The sequence below is a fragment of the Gossypium hirsutum genome, chromosome A10 (genome assembly GCF_007990345.1).
Source record: "Gossypium hirsutum isolate 1008001.06 chromosome A10, Gossypium_hirsutum_v2.1, whole genome shotgun sequence".
Taxonomy (NCBI): Eukaryota; Viridiplantae; Streptophyta; class Magnoliopsida; order Malvales; family Malvaceae; genus Gossypium; species Gossypium hirsutum.
In genome coordinates this window covers 111,849,670-111,868,133 of record NC_053433.1, presented here as the reverse complement: position 1 = coordinate 111,868,133, position 18,464 = coordinate 111,849,670, and the positions used below count along the sequence as shown (strand labels likewise).

The window sequence follows — 18,464 nt, the reverse complement described above, 5'->3', positions numbered from 1 at the left end:
TTGTTCAAAATCTCGTAATAATTATAATTTTTATAATTTTTTTATTTTTTTTCTGAAAATATGTTTTATTTTTTGGATATTAGTTACACGCTATAAAAAATAAATAAGATAATATTATACAAAAACATGTTCGACCAAATGAATAAAATAATTTCATGTTTTTAACTTGAACACTCTTCATAGCTTGCAAAATTTTTCCTTAAATTTTAACTTTGAAAAGTCTTTTTATGTGATTTCTATTTTATAGGAAAACTCTACTATCTGGTTTTTTGAAAAATGAGTTAAGAAAATAGTTTCAATAATTATAAAGAAAGTTTAAACTTTTTCAAAATCAAGTCGTTTTGTGATATTTATATTAATAAGCCTAATCGAATATTACCTATGTTTTGTGAGAGAATGGTTTGAGTCAATCCTGGCTTTCAGTCAAATGGCCTTCTCTGTTTTCCTTATACCACGAATTGCGCTAAGTGTGAGCTTGAGTAACATGAATCAAATCAAAGAAAAGAAACAATTTAATTACTTTTAGTAGGAAACTAATCTTTCTCTATAAAAACCGGTAAAGATCGTACTTCCCAGAAAATAGAATTGATTATTAGTTAATAAATTCCCACAACTTAATAGCTTAATAATCAAAGAAGTGTGTTTAGGTCAACTGATGCTCTCTATTTATAGAGGGATGTACTCGAGTTTTATTTAAATAAGGCATTGATAAATAATATTTATTTAATAGAAAACATATTGCTAGGTTTTTTTTATCAAAATAACCCAAATTTTTTATTATTTACAAAAATGACCTACTTTTTCAATTAAGTACATAAATGACCTGAAATGAACAGTGAATATGGGTGGTGCCAATCTCATTGGCGTATCACATTGCAACGTCAACCAATGATTGACCAATAGAATAAAAAACCAAAATTTTTTAGTGGTGTCAATGTATTTGGTGTCACCCGTATAAATACCCGTATTTCATAGAAGGTAAAAAAAAATTAGGTGGTGCCAAATAGATTGGCGTCACCCATGTCAGTTTTTTGGTGCTGCCAATTAGATTGGCGTCACTAGTCCTCAGCATTTGCTTCTCTGTCTTCCTCTATTTTTACTGCATTATATTTCCTTCTCTTTCATTAGCCTTGATTTAGAAAAGCTAATGAAAAATAAAAAGAAGAGAGGAAGAGAAGAAGGCAAGGCAAATGAGAGAAGAATGAAAGTTTTTCAGAAAAGTTGTAGGGAGAGGGAGATGGAGAGGGAGAGCTTTCCTGAAAAAACAAAGAAAACTTTTTTTGAATGAAAGAGGGAAATGTTTGAAAGGAAAACGAAAAATGAGAAATGGAGAGGGAGAGGGAGAGGGAGAATTTTCCAAAAAAAATGAAAGAAAACATTTAGGCTCCGTTTGTTTGCCAGTAAAATATTTTCTGGAAAATGATTTCTGGAAAATGATTTACTTTTCTGGTGTTTGGATAAATCTGTGTAGAATATTTTCTGTTGTTTGGCTGATTACTTGAAAATATTTCCCGAAAAAGCTATTTTACATATATTAATAAATTTATATTTTAAATTGTTTTTACATAAATTACGATGATAAATAAATCAAATTAAATATATAATAATATTCAATTATTAAAGTAGAATATACATTATAAAATAAAAAGGAGAAGAGCAATGCAAAATGTGAAATATTTAAACCTTTGCTATCAAAGCACCAAAAACTATTACTGTACTTTGACGCATGTCCTGTAAGATAGAGCTTTGAAAATTCCATAAACCATAAATTCACAATCTTGGACTAGCTTTAATTTATGAATTCTGACAAATAGATCCATAATGCCAAATACATGAAGAGAAAAAAAGCATGTATAAATAAGTTTGACATAAGTACAGAACTATCCATTCTTCTTTCAAATCTCTTTAATGAAATATTTACAATACCCTTTTTCTCAATGTCTTTGCGTCTTAATGCATGTTATTTCAAATGTTTGTCATCAGTAACTCAATGCAAGCATTGCTAGCACCAAATAACTTTAAAACTAAAACTAGCTAGTGGCTAGTAACTGAAATAGCCTATGGCCACCATGTAGAACGTGCAATGTCGAGCCTTGAGCTGGTCATCAATGCTAAAGGGAAGAGCTACAAATCACATCTGTTGGGGTTTTGACAACAGAGGAAGGGGGACAGTGTTATACGGAACGACCTTATCATCTATGCTATAAATATATAGCTGCGGACAGTGCAGATGGGCCTCCAAAGCTGCATCAACCACCGCTCTAAACTTTTTGCAGTAAGAACCTGTAATATCCCGAATTAGGGCTTAATCGGAATAGTGGTTTCGTGACCACAAATCCGAGATAGAAATAATTATTTTATAATTATTTTGATGAATATGATATGATTGCATGATTTTGTGAAAATTTCATGATGAAATTCTATGCCTAAAGTGCTTAAATTGAAAGTAGGGACTAAATCGAATAAGTTGCAAAATTTGCATTCTAGAAGTTTTTAGTATGAAATTGTTTTGGAATATTAATGAGGAGGTCTTAGATAGCAATTTGACCAATTTTAAGTTCATGGACAAATTTAGGACATGGAAGGAATTTTTGGAAAGTTTAGTAGTAAGGGTATTTTGGTCATTTAGTTATTAAAATGAATTAAAAACAAAATTAAAAGCCAATTTTTGTCCATCTTCTTCATTAGGCCGAAATTTCAAGGGTTCTCCATAGCTAGGGTTTGTTTCAAGCTTCCAAGCTCCATAGTAAGTGATTCCAAGCCCCGTTTTTAATGTTATTTACGTTTTTGAGATCCCGGTAACTCGATAAAGCTTATGTTAGCAATAATTTAACCTAGGGTTTATATTTGGAAAAATACCCATAGGTGAAATTTGTGTATTTTGATGTTTTGTGATACAATATGAAGTTTTAAATTATGTTAGACAACTTGTACTACTCGATTTTAAGCAAAAACGAGTAAAATAGCTTAATCGGTAAAAATACCTAATAGTCACAAGTACATGTTAGAGTGAGAATTTGATGTTGCCATAGAAGAGAAAAGTGATCAGCATGTTGTAAAACATAAGAATAAGGAATAAAGTTTAATCCCGAGCCTAGGGGCAAAAATGTAAATATGCAAAAGTTTAGGGGTAAAATTGTAATTTTTTCAAAATTTGAGTTAAGGATTAATTTGATAGTGTGAGTATTAAATAAGCTAAATGTGTTATTTTAGATCAAGAAATACGTGGAATCGACCTCAATCGAGGAAAAGAAAAGATTGTGGACTAAATTGCAAAATCTTTGTATTTTGGTACCAAGGTAAGTTCATGTGTAAATAATGTAGCATAATGGTTATTTTTAAGTTATTGATATTAATTATGTGTTATGCTGAATTTCATTATGAAATGTATGCTTTGTGGTTAATTTCAAATAATATGTAAATTATGTGAGCTACTCGTTAAATATAATTGTTACCGAGTATTGATTTCGGCATTCTACGGAAGACGGCAAGGATAAGTGTTCGAGGAAAATCCCGTTCGAACCTTAGGAATAGATTAGGATACAAGTGACATGTCACTAGGATGGTTGAGCATCCGAACTCGTTGAGTTGAGTCCGAGTTCACTTATGGATGCGAATGTCCGAACTCGTTGAGTTGAGTCCGAGTTCGCTTATGGGCGGGTTACATGATTGCCTGATTGAATATGTGGAACTTATATGCAAATTATCCATGTATCCGAATTATATTCCGATGTGTTCAACGGGTAAAGTTCTACTCAAATGGAGGAATATTCGAGATGTAAAGAGACATATTGGTAAGTGATGTGAAACGGATATTTTGGACAGGTATGTATTTAACCCTCGGGTTGAGTATTGATACAACCACGATAAGGTAATAAGATGATGAAAAATGATTAAAAATGTGATATGTGTTTTACTGATGCATGCTAATGTTGATTGGTATGACTGTTTGTTATGTTACTTATTGTTTGCATATGAACTTACTAAGCATTTATGCTTACTCCCTCCTTCTTACTCATTGTAGTTTTGGACAAGCCAGCTCAGGAGTCGGGATAGGTCGAAGGCTCAGTCACACTATCCGGAAGATTTTTGGTAATGACTTGTAAATTTAAGTATGGGATGTATAGCAATATACCTTTTTTGTGTAAATGATCTTATGGTATGGTGATGGAATGGTTGAGGAAATGCTTGATAATGATAAATTATGAAAATGGTTAGTTTATATTATATTTGATGTTAAGGAAAATTATTAAGATACTTAATGCATAAAAACTCATAAAAGGGATGAAATTTGCCATAAACAGAATACTGCAGCAACACTGACGCGAATTTAAAAATTTACTAAAAATTATAGAAATTGAACTTGGTGATGGACTATATATCAAATTGAAGCTTATTATGTCTAGTTTCACATGAAACAAATGAAATAGGTAAAGGAATTATATGTTAGAAGATATTTGAATTTTAGTGAAACAGGGTCATAGCAGTTTCTGAATCCCCTGTTCCAAATTTAGAAATTCACCATAAATTGTAAAGATATAATTATGTGGTGTATTTTATATTCTCAGAATCCTTATTGAGTCTAGTTTCAGGAAAAATAAACCTCATAGTCATATGAATTTTGTACAGAGAGAAATGTGGTTCGAAGTAAACAGAGGTCAGACCTGTCAAGTCCTGAAACAGGGGTAACTTTAACTAATAAACTGTACTAATTGGCCCAACTTAAAATTCTAGAAAAAAATTAATAGATAGGTATATGAGTCTAGATTCAGGGAAAATTTACGGATCTTGATTTCGAGTTTCGTAACTCGAGATATGATTTTTCTTGTGACTGTGATGCAAGTAGCTTAAAAGCTGTGAATGTAGAGATAAATAATCCAAAGTTCTAAATATGTTAAATTAAGCTTAGTAACACCTCATACTCGACTCCGGCGACGGTCTCGGGCGTGGGGGCGTTACACTTGGTGGTATCAGAGCAGGTTTAGTCGGTTCTCGGACTACATGTTGTATGTACGGATTTTGCTATACATGCCATATGTATAAATTGTGATAGTGTGACGACTTCTGACCTTTTTAAATGATTTTTTTATAGTAAATGGATCCCGATCCAGCTGTGGCAGATGAAGTAGAGAGTAATGCACCAGCTCTGGCTGAAGGAGCAGCGTCGACTGAAAATTCACCTCTTACTGTTGGTCAGGGAGGAGGAGAAAGGGGTCGGGAAGCCTTTCTCCAAATGATGAGTGCATGGTACACTGAGTTCGTTCGTACGAAACCAAATGTACAACCTCCCCCACCTCCCCCAATTCCTCAACCTGCACCCCCGATGCCTCAAGGTATGGATCTGATGAAATTTCACAGAACTCCAGTTGATAGAATTCACAAGTAAGGGGCCGAAGAATTTAAAGCAAATATTGATGATGATGCCGAGAAAGCAGAGTTCTGGCTTGAGAATTCTATCCGAGTATTTGATAAATTATCTTGTACACCTGAAGAATGTTTAAAATGCGCTATATCTTTGTTGAGGGATTCAGCTTATAATTGGTGGAAGACTTTGATTTCGGTGGTACCGAAAGAGAAAATAACTTGGGAATTTTTTCAAGAAGAGTTTCGGAAGAAATATATTAGTGAAAGATTTGTTGATCAGAAGCGTAAAGAATTTCTTGAGCTGAAGCAAGGTAATATGACGGTTACAGAGTATGAAAGAGAGTTTGTTCGATTAAGTAAGTATGCCAGGGAATATGTTCCTACAGAAGCCAAGATGTGCCGACGATTTGAAGACGGGCTTAACGAAGACATTAAGGTATTTGTTGGGATCCTTGAACTAAAAGAAATGGTGGTACTTGTCGATCGAGCTTGCAAGGCTGAAGAATTACTGAAGGAAAAGAAAAAGGTAGAATCTGAAACACAAAATTGGAAGAAAAGACCAATGAGTAATGCACCCTCACAGCAAACCGGAAAGTCAAGAAATATGAATCCTCGTTCCCAAGTTTCAGCTGGGCAATCATATGGAAATTTTAAGAAGCGAAATGTGGGTCCTAAATCTCAGACTACTTCTGCAGCTAGTGTGGGAAATACGAGATTTGTTAAACCCGAGTGCCAGCGGTGTGGTAGAAATCATTTTGGTCCATGCAGAGCAAATGAATGTTTTCGATGTGGTTCTCCGGATCATTTTATTAGAGACTGCCCAGAGAGAGCTGAGAAAGAAAAATTTCAGAATGTAAAAGCTAGTGGTGCAGATTCGAGGGGAAGGTATCCGAGAAAAGATGGAAGTGAAACAAGCAGTAAGAATATAGCCAGAGATGCAGCAGTTAGATCTGAAGGAAAGGCTCCGGCTAGAACTTATGCTATTAAAACGCGTGAAGATGCTTCCTCACCTGCTGTGATTACCGGTACATTTTCTCTCTATAATGTTAATGTTATTGTTTTGATTGATCCCGGTTCTACTCATTCATATGTGTGCATGAAATTGGTGTCTAATATGAATATACCTGTTGAGAACACAGAATTTATGATTAGAGTGTCGAATCCGTTAGGAAAATGTGTGACTGTCGATAATGTATGTAAGAAATATCCTTTAATGATTCGGGATCATTACTTTCCGGCCGACTTGATGTTGTTGCCGTTTGATGAGTTTGATGTTATTTTGGGTATGGATTGGTTGACATTGCATGATGCTAAAATAAATTGCAAAGAAAAGATTATAGAATTAAAGTGTGGAAATGGTGAAACTCTGCGGGTTGAATTAGATAAATCAGAGGCAATTTGCATGATGCTCTAATCCATATTTAGAGCATGAATTCATTTTGACAAATTAACGTCTAATCCATCTTAATCTGTCCAAATCTCATCAAATCATTTATCTTATTATAAGGATACAAAGATCATAAAATCATCTCATATATTCATGGATTGCATATCTCAAGTAGACCACATAATAATACTTGAAAATTTTTCTTGCTTGACTCAATCTCTTCTTCAATAATAAACATGAGATTCATTGTACGAGATCCTAAAAAATATGCAAGCAAATCATCAAAATATTTTGGTGAAACATACCAACAAATAAGACAAGTTATGTGCCTAGCGCAGTGATCATAGAGGAAGTGAACACTTCCCTTGGCACATAGACAACCACTTCAAAAACTTGGATCAACAAATACAAATATATACTCGATTGATTATAATGTATAATCCAACTAATACAATGCACAAATGATAAACATCAGTATAAAACCAAATTAATCTAAAAACAACTGAATAAATTCATACTACATATGCACATGATAAAAATAAACCCACGAAAGGTGAGATTCAGATATGAGTGATTGCTTTTATATTCATAGAAGTTTGACTTACGTTCCCAAGCAATAAACTATTAGGTAAACTATTAAAATAGTCATTTTTGTTTACCTCAGGTTACATTTTAGTCACTTATGTTTGAAATATTGCTTTTTAGTTATTTATATTAACGTGCTGTAACATTTTAGTCACTGAGCCGTTAATTACTGTTAACGGTGTAATAGCAAGTTGATTGGCACGTTAAATCATCATTTCAAATAAAAATTTAGGTTAAATTTTACAGTTAGACCCTATATTTTTTTCATTTTGAGCGTATATGTTCTTTTAACTTCTCTTTATTTTCCATTCTCTTCTACTTCTCTCTCTATTTTTCTCTCTTCCCCATCTCTTTTAACGTAGTTTTTCTATGTTTTCCTTTTGTTAAAAAATTGCTTCAACACTAGTTCTTATGCCCTCTTTCATGTTACTGTAACTCCAATAAAAAAAATTCGATTACCAACTTAAGCTCATATAAAAGAAAGTTTTAATATACCAATCTGTAAGTAATCTTATGCCATTTACGATTAATTCTTCAAACAATTCGCGCATATGTTTTTTTTTTTTTTGAAAAAGGGTTTTCAAAAAAGACAACCACCATTCTTCAGAAAAAAAGACGATGGCAAATTAACAAAAGATTCCAACCAAAAAAGAAAAGTTAATTCAGCATATATGTGTGGTCTTCATTCGGTGGTAAATGAAAGGTCTTCTCCATATTGGTCCTGTTTTGCTGCTTGAAATCATTTAGAAGAACGGAAATAATAAAATGAAAAATCGATATTAACAATTATCATGCTATTTGTTTGGCAAAAAAGAAAAAGGGAGATGAAAATAATTTGTATTTTTCAACGAAAATATTGCAAAAAAAGCTAAATGATATACAATCCATTGCCAGTAAGATGAAGACATATGTTAAACTTGATCATGTATATACTTGAATAGCTTAATATACATTCATTATATAAAAACTAAATTCAGAATTTATATATATTTAAAAAATCAATACCTTTCGTTCTTTTTAATTCAGAATAAATAAATAAAAATGTATTGACCTTTTGAATAGTATTTCTTGAATTTTGTTAAAAAAGGGAATCTCCGATGGGAAGGGGGGGTTTATGTCAAATGTCAACCACTATGAGACTCAACGATCAGTGCCAACCAAACCTTGAAGACATGGTGGGGAGCAGCCAAAATTCGAAATGGGGCCTTAGGAATTACTTAGTGATAAAAGAAAAGAACGAAGTATTGTAAAACAACTGTGATTTCCAACATTTGAATGAGTTGAAAGTTAAAAGATGCTTTTAACTACTTGTTGATACATCGTATTAATAGAGAGATGGAGAAGGAGAGGGGTAATATTGAAGAAGACCAATTTATTCATTACAAGGTTGAGAGTCGAAAAAGTAGAGGGAATCAGGTAAAAGAGGATGAATGCTTAATAAATTAAGGTTTTGGGAGAGATGAGTCTCCTACAATGTTAATCCTTGGGGTCTTTATAGCTAAGCGAGAATTCATATCCAATTATGCCACTTAGTGGGCATTGAGTGGTCAAATGAAGGGTACAACTAAGTCCAAATTGAAATAGGGATATAACAATTTTTATACTTTTTTTCATATTTAAAAATTAGTTTTTCATTTTTATTTTTAAAAATTTAGTCATTCTATTTTTTGGATTTAAAAATTAAGTGCAATTTAAACATCATCAATTATTTTTTTGTTAAATTTTCTGGTTTGACATTTTGAAATTCTAAAAAAATACTTACTTGATAATCATGAAACAAAATATTGACGTTGTAACCTAAATTTAACAAATTTAGCAGAAGAATTTTAACAATGTTAACAATTAGACTTACAATTTTAAATATGATATTAAAATGATTAAATTCTTGAAAATAAAAGAAAAGACTAAATTCTAAATTATGAAAAGTACAGAGACTTGAAGCATATTTTAACTTAATTGAAAGATGATAAATATAAATACATGTGTGTTTCTCTTTTCAACACCAAAGTAATTTTGGGACGTTAAAGAGGAAAATGATTGGGATTGCTATTTGGGTTTGCTACTTATTATTAGTAAGAAAAAATTAATAGCTTTCTGTTATACCCCCTACGGCTTGGAAAATGTGGTAGCACAACAAACCACCAGAGGACTAGTGGCTCGGAAGGCTTGATCCTAGCCAGCCTTCTGTTATCCTCGAAAGGGTCTTTGCCGACCACCCCTACGAACAAGCTTCTCGCTCCTTTTAGAAGGGTCTCATCCATCCATTCCTCAGGGCACCTGCTCTTCTGTTGAGAGTGTGACTTTTAGGCCACCAAACCTTACTTGAATCTTACAACCTTGCACTATCATTTAGAATGAATGCTAGAATGAGCCCCATCACATACATCCCTCCGTGCAGTTCACAATGATGATAGAATCTTCAAGCATGAAACCTCTATTATATATATATCCCCAGACTCAATAACAAAAATGTCGAACCTTAAGCAATAGCCACTTTATTATCCTTAGCCTTGTACTTTACATACTCAGCCTCCTTACTCACCTACTTCCTCCGACTCTCTGCTCAGCTAAAGTGAACCGACTTTCCTTAACATTACCGCAACCTTCTCCTTGTCTCCTCCCTTGATTCATTCGTAAAAACTTTTAAACAAGTTATTGATAAAATACAAAAAAAAAAAGAGATGATTAGAGTGATTGTTTACATTTGGAGGTTGTGAGGTTTTTGCTAAATCAGTATTGTTGAAACCCAAATTTGCCCTACTCACTTAGCCCACTTAACCCATTTTCAAACCCATACCTGGAGCCCAATAATCAAGCCCAATTCTAATTAAATCCCCTAGCCCAAAACCTAAACTTAACCTAGCCCAATAACCAAAAAAATCAAGAAACCCTAGCCCCTAGGTTCAGCCGACGCCCCACTTGCCCCTGACTGTCGGCCAACTGCTCTCTGCACCGACCCTCTGTCACCGCCACTGATTTGTAACCTGCAAACAAATCAAATAAAAAGGGAGACCACGACACGCAGAGACAGATGACAGAAATAAGAAAAGATAATGGCATGTATTCGGATATATAGGGCCAAAAAACAGAAAATGTAACAAAAAGAAAAAAAGAGGAAGAGAAGGGATAGAAAAACAAAAAGATATAAGCTTTAAGGTGATTTTCGTGTTACTCATTTTTATCTTTTATTATCTTTAGTTTATTTTTTGTTTATTCTTTTATAAATACGAAAATAAAAAGAAAAAATGAGAGGGTTTACCGGAGTTACCTTGCGACCGCGTCATCGTTCCACGATCTCATCGTCGGAGGCTTCTTCCCCGTGGCCGGAATCGTACCAAAACGAGGTAAAAAGGGGCCTTTCTCCTTTCGATTTCGCGGATTTAGAGTCTACCACCTTTGGACCCACTCAAAAAGTGATCGACAAACCCCATCTTTGCGCTTCGTCAGTCACCGGATACAGAGGGGGTACGAGGGGCGGTGGAAAGCCAAGGGTCGGCCATGGGGAAGACTAAGGAGAGGAATGAAAAGGGAAGGAAAGCAGAGTGGCTCTCTGATTTTTCTAAAACAGGGGCTGAAAGTGAAAAAAAAGGGTTTTGGTTTAGGTAATAGAGGCAAAACGGCACCGTTTGGATGATTAGGGTTCAGAGCCAAAACGACGTCGTTTTGGACCTCTGACCCGCGTGACCCGACCCGCGCCAGTGGAGGATCTGCGCATTTTGACCGAATGGTCTTTTTGCGCATGGGATCCCTCTACTTTCCTGGCGTGTTTCACTGTGGTCATCCCTTTCCTTTTTATTTCGAATTCGTCTCAAAAACTTCATTCTTAATTCAATTTTATCCTTTTTTACTTTTTCTCATTATTTTATTTTAATTTTAATACTATATGCTATTATATTTTATTACTATCATTATTATGTTTATTATTTATTAGCATTAGTATTATTTTCACTTAATACTTACATACATACATATATTATATAGTATTATTGATAGTTTTCTTTTTATCTATTATTATTATTATTATTATTATTATTTTTCTTAACTCTAGATTATGTATATATTCTTTAGATATATTAAGTATTTTTAAATTCTATAATACGTACATATGTATTCATATTATATTATGCGTGTATTCTTGAATATTGTTAGTTATATTCTTATATTATCATATATATATTTTAAATGCTATATTAAGTACGCATATATTATATACGGTTTTCCTTAAATATTATATTATACATATTTAAATACTAATACTATGTATATATTATTTCATTTATTTTTATCCCTATTATGTTTATTATTAATATTAGTACATATATTTTATTATGTATGTATATATATAATTTGTATATAGTATTATTGTAAGGCCCAAATTTTACCCGGGGCCCAATAAATCAAATAAATAAATACAATACCTAATTACAGCCCAAATATTAAAACCCTAAAAGCCTAATTAGCCCACAACCTTAACTAATTTTTAGTAAAAAAAAACTTAACCACCTCCACTTGCTCCACTTACAATTGCAAAAGTTAAAAGAAGAAAAAACAAAAAAAGGGGCAGAAGAAAACAAGGAAATAGATAGCAAATCCATGGTATTTCAGCTACAAAGCCTGAAATCTCGGATTTTTTTTGGGTACAAAAACAAGAATATTGTAAAAAAGGGGTTTATAAAAAAAAGAAATTGAAAAAAAAAGTGTAATCTCTCTAAAGATTTTTCTTAAAAAAAAACAGCAAGCAATACAAAAAAAAGATAATAACAAAGCCATAAAAAAAAGTGCAAACCGGCTTAAGGTTTTTTTTCTTTTCTTTTTTATTTTATTATTCGAATCTATCTCTTCTCATTCATGTATTAAAATATATTAAGTATATATATAAGAAATATAAATATAAAAAAAAAACTTTTTGAAATTTTCGGCCACCGTGTGCGGTGGCTGGCGGCAGCGGATGGTGGCGGACGGAGCCGGAGTTTGGTCGGAGGGAGAAGGCCTTGAGAGAGTTTGAGAGAAAAGGGGTTAGTTTTTTTTTATGAAATGGGAAAAATGAGTTTTTTTTTAGGAATTTTGACTTATATAGCCCCATCAAAACGACGTTGTTTTGGGTTTAAGCCACTAATGCCAAAACGACGTCGTTTTGGCTCTTAACCCATGGCCGACCCGTGACCCGACCCGCTCCAACTTCAGGATCCGCGTGTTTTCATTGGAGGGGCTATTTGCGCGTTTAGCCCCTCCGTTTTTTATTACTTTGCAATTAAATTATTTTTTATTTTTAATTTGGCACCAAAATTTGTCGCAATTTTCAATTTAATCCTAGCTGATGCTGTGCATTTTATAAAGGGGGTTATTGCACTTTAGGCCCTCTGTTGTTTCACGTGCATTTAAATAGGCCCTTTTATTTTTATTTTTATTTTTAAATTTGCCCCAAAACTTCGTTTTTAATTCGAATTTAGTCTCTTTTTTAATTTAAGTTGATTTTTATATTATCTTTGCTACTTTAATTTTTAATATTAGTTCAAATAATATTATATATATGCTTTTAAATACACTCTTTTATTTTCTTTTATTATAAATATTATTATTTTATTTTCTTTATGTTATTATTATATTGTATCGTTTTTTATCATATCATTATTATTTTTCATGTACACATTATTTTCATGATTATTAATGTGTTTATTTTTACTACTATTGTTGTATTTATTATTAGTATTAGTATTATAATTACTGTTATCATACTTATATGTGTATATATTTATATGTAAAGTTATCAATGGTTATTTTAATATTATCATCATCTTAATATTAATATGTACTTATTTTTAACATATATATATGTATGTATATATTTATGAAGTATTATTAATAATTGTTTTGTAACATTATTATTATTAATTCTAATGTGTATGTATTATATATATTTTTAATACTATATTATGTATATATTAGATATATATATCTATTATATTTTTATGTATATATTTTTAATATCACATTATTCATATGTTTTTTTATACATTATCCCATGTAAATACTTTCAATACTACATTATGCATATATTTTTGTCTCTATTATATATATACTTTTAATATTCAATACTATTATTATGAATATGTCTTTGGTATATGTATGTATATATATATTTTAAATTCATATATTATTATCATTATTTTCTACGTTATATTATTATTATTATTATTATTATCATCATTGTCATTGCCATTTTTGTTGTTCCATGTTTTATCTATTTTCATTTATTCGTTAATTTGCTTATGTCTTCGATCATTTCATTTTCCTCGTGCATTTGTTTATATTTACATATTACTAGTCTTGCTATTACTTCATCTTTTATAATTACTCATATTATCGTTTTTGACACTGTCGCACCTATTATGTTATTATTCACATTAATATTATAATTTGCTTTTATGTTTTACTATAAATCACGTTATTTTTCTTACTCAATATATTAAAACAATTCTTTCATAAAAGTAATATTCCGTATTAGGTAATTCGAGATAATCGTACCCTAACTTACTGGGTTTCGATTCTTTTTATTTAACCTAAATAATGGAATATTCCTTTTAATCACAATGTGAGTTTAAAAAAAATATTTATTTTTGGAGATACGAGGTGTGGTGCCCTAACTTACCGGGTATGACATGTTGTTACCTCGAAATAAGATTTTTCGCAAATAAAGGCAATACTCGGTGTTTGATGATTCGAGAATCATACCTTATCGTGCTGGGTTGTGATTTCTCGTTTGCTTAAAAACAATCGAATATTCCTTTAGGTTTTCACCCATGCTTATTAAAAACCTTTCAAAACAAAGGATGTTCGATGATTGGATATTTGAGAATCGTGCCCTATCGTGTTGGGTTGCGCTTTTTCATTTATTCTAAGCAATCGAAGATCCCTTTGAAGTTTCATCCACGTTTTCTAAAAACCCTTTAAAACGAAAGAAGTGTTTGATGTTTGGGCAGTTCGGGGAATAGTGCCCTATCGTGCTGGGTTGCAATCTCCCGTCTGACCGAAATAATCAAATATCTCTCCGGGATTTCACTCGTATTTTCCAAAGTGAGGCAATGATCAATGTTTGGGAATTCAAAGAATCGTGCCCTACTGTGTTGGGTTTCGATTTTTCGTTGGACTAAATAGTTGAGCATCCTTTTGTGATTTTCGAATTATAAATTTCCGGACATCGAAACAACAAAAATTTTTGACGATTAACTCGGGTTATTCAACTTTTATTAAAAAAAGCCACATTTCAAAAACATTTTTAATTTTAGACATAAGGACAATATTTAATCGATTTGGTACCAATTTTGGGCGTAGTGAGGGTGCTAATCCTTCCTCATGCGTAACCGACTCCTGAGCCCGTTTTCTAAAATTTTTCTAGACCAAAATTGTTGTTTTAGTAAATCATAAATGTTTTATTAAAATAACCAAATTTTTAGGTGATCCGATCACACCAAAACAAAAGATCGGTGGCGACTCCATGCATTTGTTTTTCAAAAGTCGATTACCCCTTTTTTAAAATTTTAAAATTTTTAAATCAAGGAATGGTTTCGACAATTATCATTTCTATTATCATATTTATTATTTTCACTATTACTTTTATTATCTGTATATACATAGATGTTTTTAAGTACTTATTATAAATATATAATTTTCTTACTGTATTATTATGTATATCATTTTTACTCATTTCTTCATTATTTTTTATTTATTATTTTAACATTCTTATATTATGTATATTTTTTTACTATATTATGTTTTTATATATATTATGTATATACATTTTTTAATATTATATATGTATATATTTTTAATATGTATGCGTATATATTTATGTAGTATTATTAATAGTCTTTTTTATTTCTAATATGTATACATTATGTAAATATTATATTATGTATGTATATATATATTTATATATTATGTATATATATTTATATATTATGTACGTTTTTAAAAAAATATATTATATTATTTATATGTTATTATGTATATATTTTGATATCATTAGTTATATATTTCTTTATACTATCTTATGTACATATTCCTAACACCGCTGTTATTTTTATATATATACGTACTTATGTAGCATGTGTATAGTTTTTATATATATACTATTATCATTCTAATATAAATATATATTGTATATATTATATATATATTATGTACTTATTTTTAATGTTTCCATGTATATATTTCTTAAACTATTCCATCTACGTATTTTTGATCATCTTATGTATATACATTTCTCATATTATATTATATTATATAGTTTTTATTTGTTACTATTAAGTATACGTATGTGTAGCATCATTAATATTTTAATATCATGTTTTCATGACTATATTAACCATTATTATATGCGTATATATATACATACATTGTTTCCATTTCATCTTTAATTCTCATATTACGTTTAATACCGCATATATCTTTATCGTTTTTGACATTATTGTCATATTTATTATTTGCTTCAATATGTTTCTAGTTCTTTTATTTATTTTTATTTCATGTCAATTTGCTCTGCATTACTTCGAAAATCTTATTCTCGTTTTCTAATTAATTTCAATACATGAGGCGACGTATCGGTTTAACACTAAGTCATTGATCTCATCGCTATGTTGGGTGAATCATATCGGCTCGTGTTGAAAACGGGACGCCCTTTTAACCAATCAAAATTTAAAAAATTCTCGTCTTTTCAACCGGATCACGATTAAATCTTACATTGAACTCGTATTTTTGAAAATCAAGACAACGCGTGTTTTACAAGATACCAATTTTGGGCGTCGCGAGGGTGCTAATACCTTCCTTGCGCGTAACCAACTCCCGAACCCTAATTTTTCTCTGGCTTTTGATGTAGACCTAAACTCGGCTTTCTTTTTGTTTTAAAAAAAAAGAAGAAGAAATCTAATAGGTATCCGATCACACCTAAGAAAAAGGATCGGTGGCGACTCCCTTTTATTTCAAAATCAAAACTCAGTCTTTAAACTTTCAATCAAACACCCTAATTAGCGACCAAGCTAAATTTTTTTTTTACGTCGCTACAAGTATTGTAAGCGATGCTTACATATGTTATGTGTTGTTTTCTCTAGGGGTGAGAAAATTTTAATTTGACTAAAAAAAATTGAATTTCGAATTATTTGAATCAAATAATATAAAGTTGACTAGTTAATTGAATCAACTTGATTTTTTTTCGAATTTTGAGTTCGAACCAAGTTGAATTTTTGAATTTGAATAACTCAAAAAATTCGAATAAACCAAATACCAAACACATTTACTTTCCTTCCTTCAACCCTTTTCAAACCTTTTTACTTTCCCCCTAAAAATTGTACTTCCCCCAAACCTCCAAAACTTTTTTCCTTTTACTTTCCCCTTAAAACATTTACTTTCTCAAAACCCCTTAAATTTTTTTCCTTTTACTTTTCTCCCAAAACTTTTACTTCCCCCAAACCCCCCAAAACTTTTTTCCTTTTGCTTTCCCCCAAACCTCATCTCACTCGACTCAATTCGAAAAAATTTCTAATTGAGTTAGGATTATAAAATAGGATTTTTCAACTCGATTAACTTGAAATTTTTTATTCGATTAGATTAAACACTCACCCCTAATTTTTTCCTCTACAACTTTGTTCTGAGAAGAGTGGCGATCAAAGATGGGCAATGTTGTAATGGAATATAGTTAGATTACCAAATGGCATGTGTGGATTCAAGCACTTTGGTATTACTTTTTTTTTTAAATAAGTCCTCTCTTGCATGATTTAGTGTAAGATGTGATTGTATGGTGGGATGCATCCTCAAGTATCTATTCTACAAAAGCTTGCTATAGTTAGCTCTTGTCAAAAGATACAAACTATGGTCTACACTACTTTATTTGGCACGCAATTTGGAGTATTCATACCTTATCAAAGCTTAAATTTTTTGCTTAGAGGTTGAGAAATGAAATTTTGCCAATGGCAGCAAAAATTGCTATAATGCCAACGTCCAATGATTCAAGTTGGAATAAGTGTGGTGTAGTAAGGGAAAACATAGTCTATGCACTTCAAAACTACCTTTTATTGAGAAAGGCATCGAGGTTAGGAGGATTTAATGGATTAGTATTTCATTGTGAGGCTAATCATTGTATTAATGTTTTTACTAGTTTTATTATTTTTCTATGGCATCTCTTGACAGTTCCTAATGAGAAATATTCGATTCAAAAATACTTAATCATCATTTATTTTTAGGAAAATTATTTGATACAATATCAATTGAATTTTTTAAACTCCATGGACAGAGTTAAATGATTGACATGTGTTTATTTTGATTAATTTTTAGTTTTTTTAATATTACATAAGGACATGTTATACTATACGTCGATAATTATAGTAGGAATGATTGTAAAACAATAAGAAAGAAAAAAAAAGAACACAGATTTTACATGGAAAATCCTTATTGAGAAAAACCACGGGTAAATGAGGAAAAATTCACTAATGTTGAAAAACAAAATACAAGAGGTTTTCTGCTACACATGTTTTAAGGGTTAAATAACCCTTTTATTATTAACGTTTAATAGAAGAAGTATAATCCTATACAATTTCAACTTGTGCGGCAAGGTCCGTACCCACAGATCCCCAAATTTTTCTCTTTATTTTATTTTTTTAACAAGTAAATTGCACATTGAACTTTTCAGGTTGGGATTCGGGTCATACAACTCTAACAATCTCTATATTGACAATAATTCTCGATGAACAAGTTCTCCACTTCTTTCATGAAACCCCTTAAGGGGTATTCTTCGACAATGATCACTGACCAAGTCTAAGCAATCTTCAAACTTGGCTATAAAAAGTGACTTAGTCATCATATCTGCAGGATTATCATGAGTGGTAACTTTGCTCACAACAATATCACCACGGGCAGTAATATCACACACAAAATGATATAAAACATCAACGTGCTTCGTCTTCTCATGAAACATTTGATCATTTGTAAGGAATATGACACTCTAACTATCACAAAACATTGTACTGATCTGAATGTCTTTGTTGAGTTCACCAAAGAGACCCTTTAACCAAATAGCTTTTTTAGAAGCCTCAATAATCGCTATGTACTTAGCTTTAGTAGTAGACAAAGCAACTGT

The 18,464-nt window shown here is 31.3% G+C and overlaps 1 long non-coding RNA gene across 1 annotated transcript; it reads right to left on the bottom strand.

Annotated features, from left to right (window-relative positions):
• Positions 1 to 9,268: 9,268 nt before the first annotated feature.
• Positions 9,269 to 11,228, bottom strand: LOC107934198 (uncharacterized). Its single transcript, XR_001693824.2, has 2 exons — positions 10,605 to 11,228; positions 9,269 to 10,320 (listed from the first exon to the last, which is right to left on the bottom strand). It is a non-coding gene; the product is annotated as an uncharacterized lncRNA (long non-coding RNA).
• Positions 11,229 to 18,464: the final 7,236 nt, after the last annotated feature.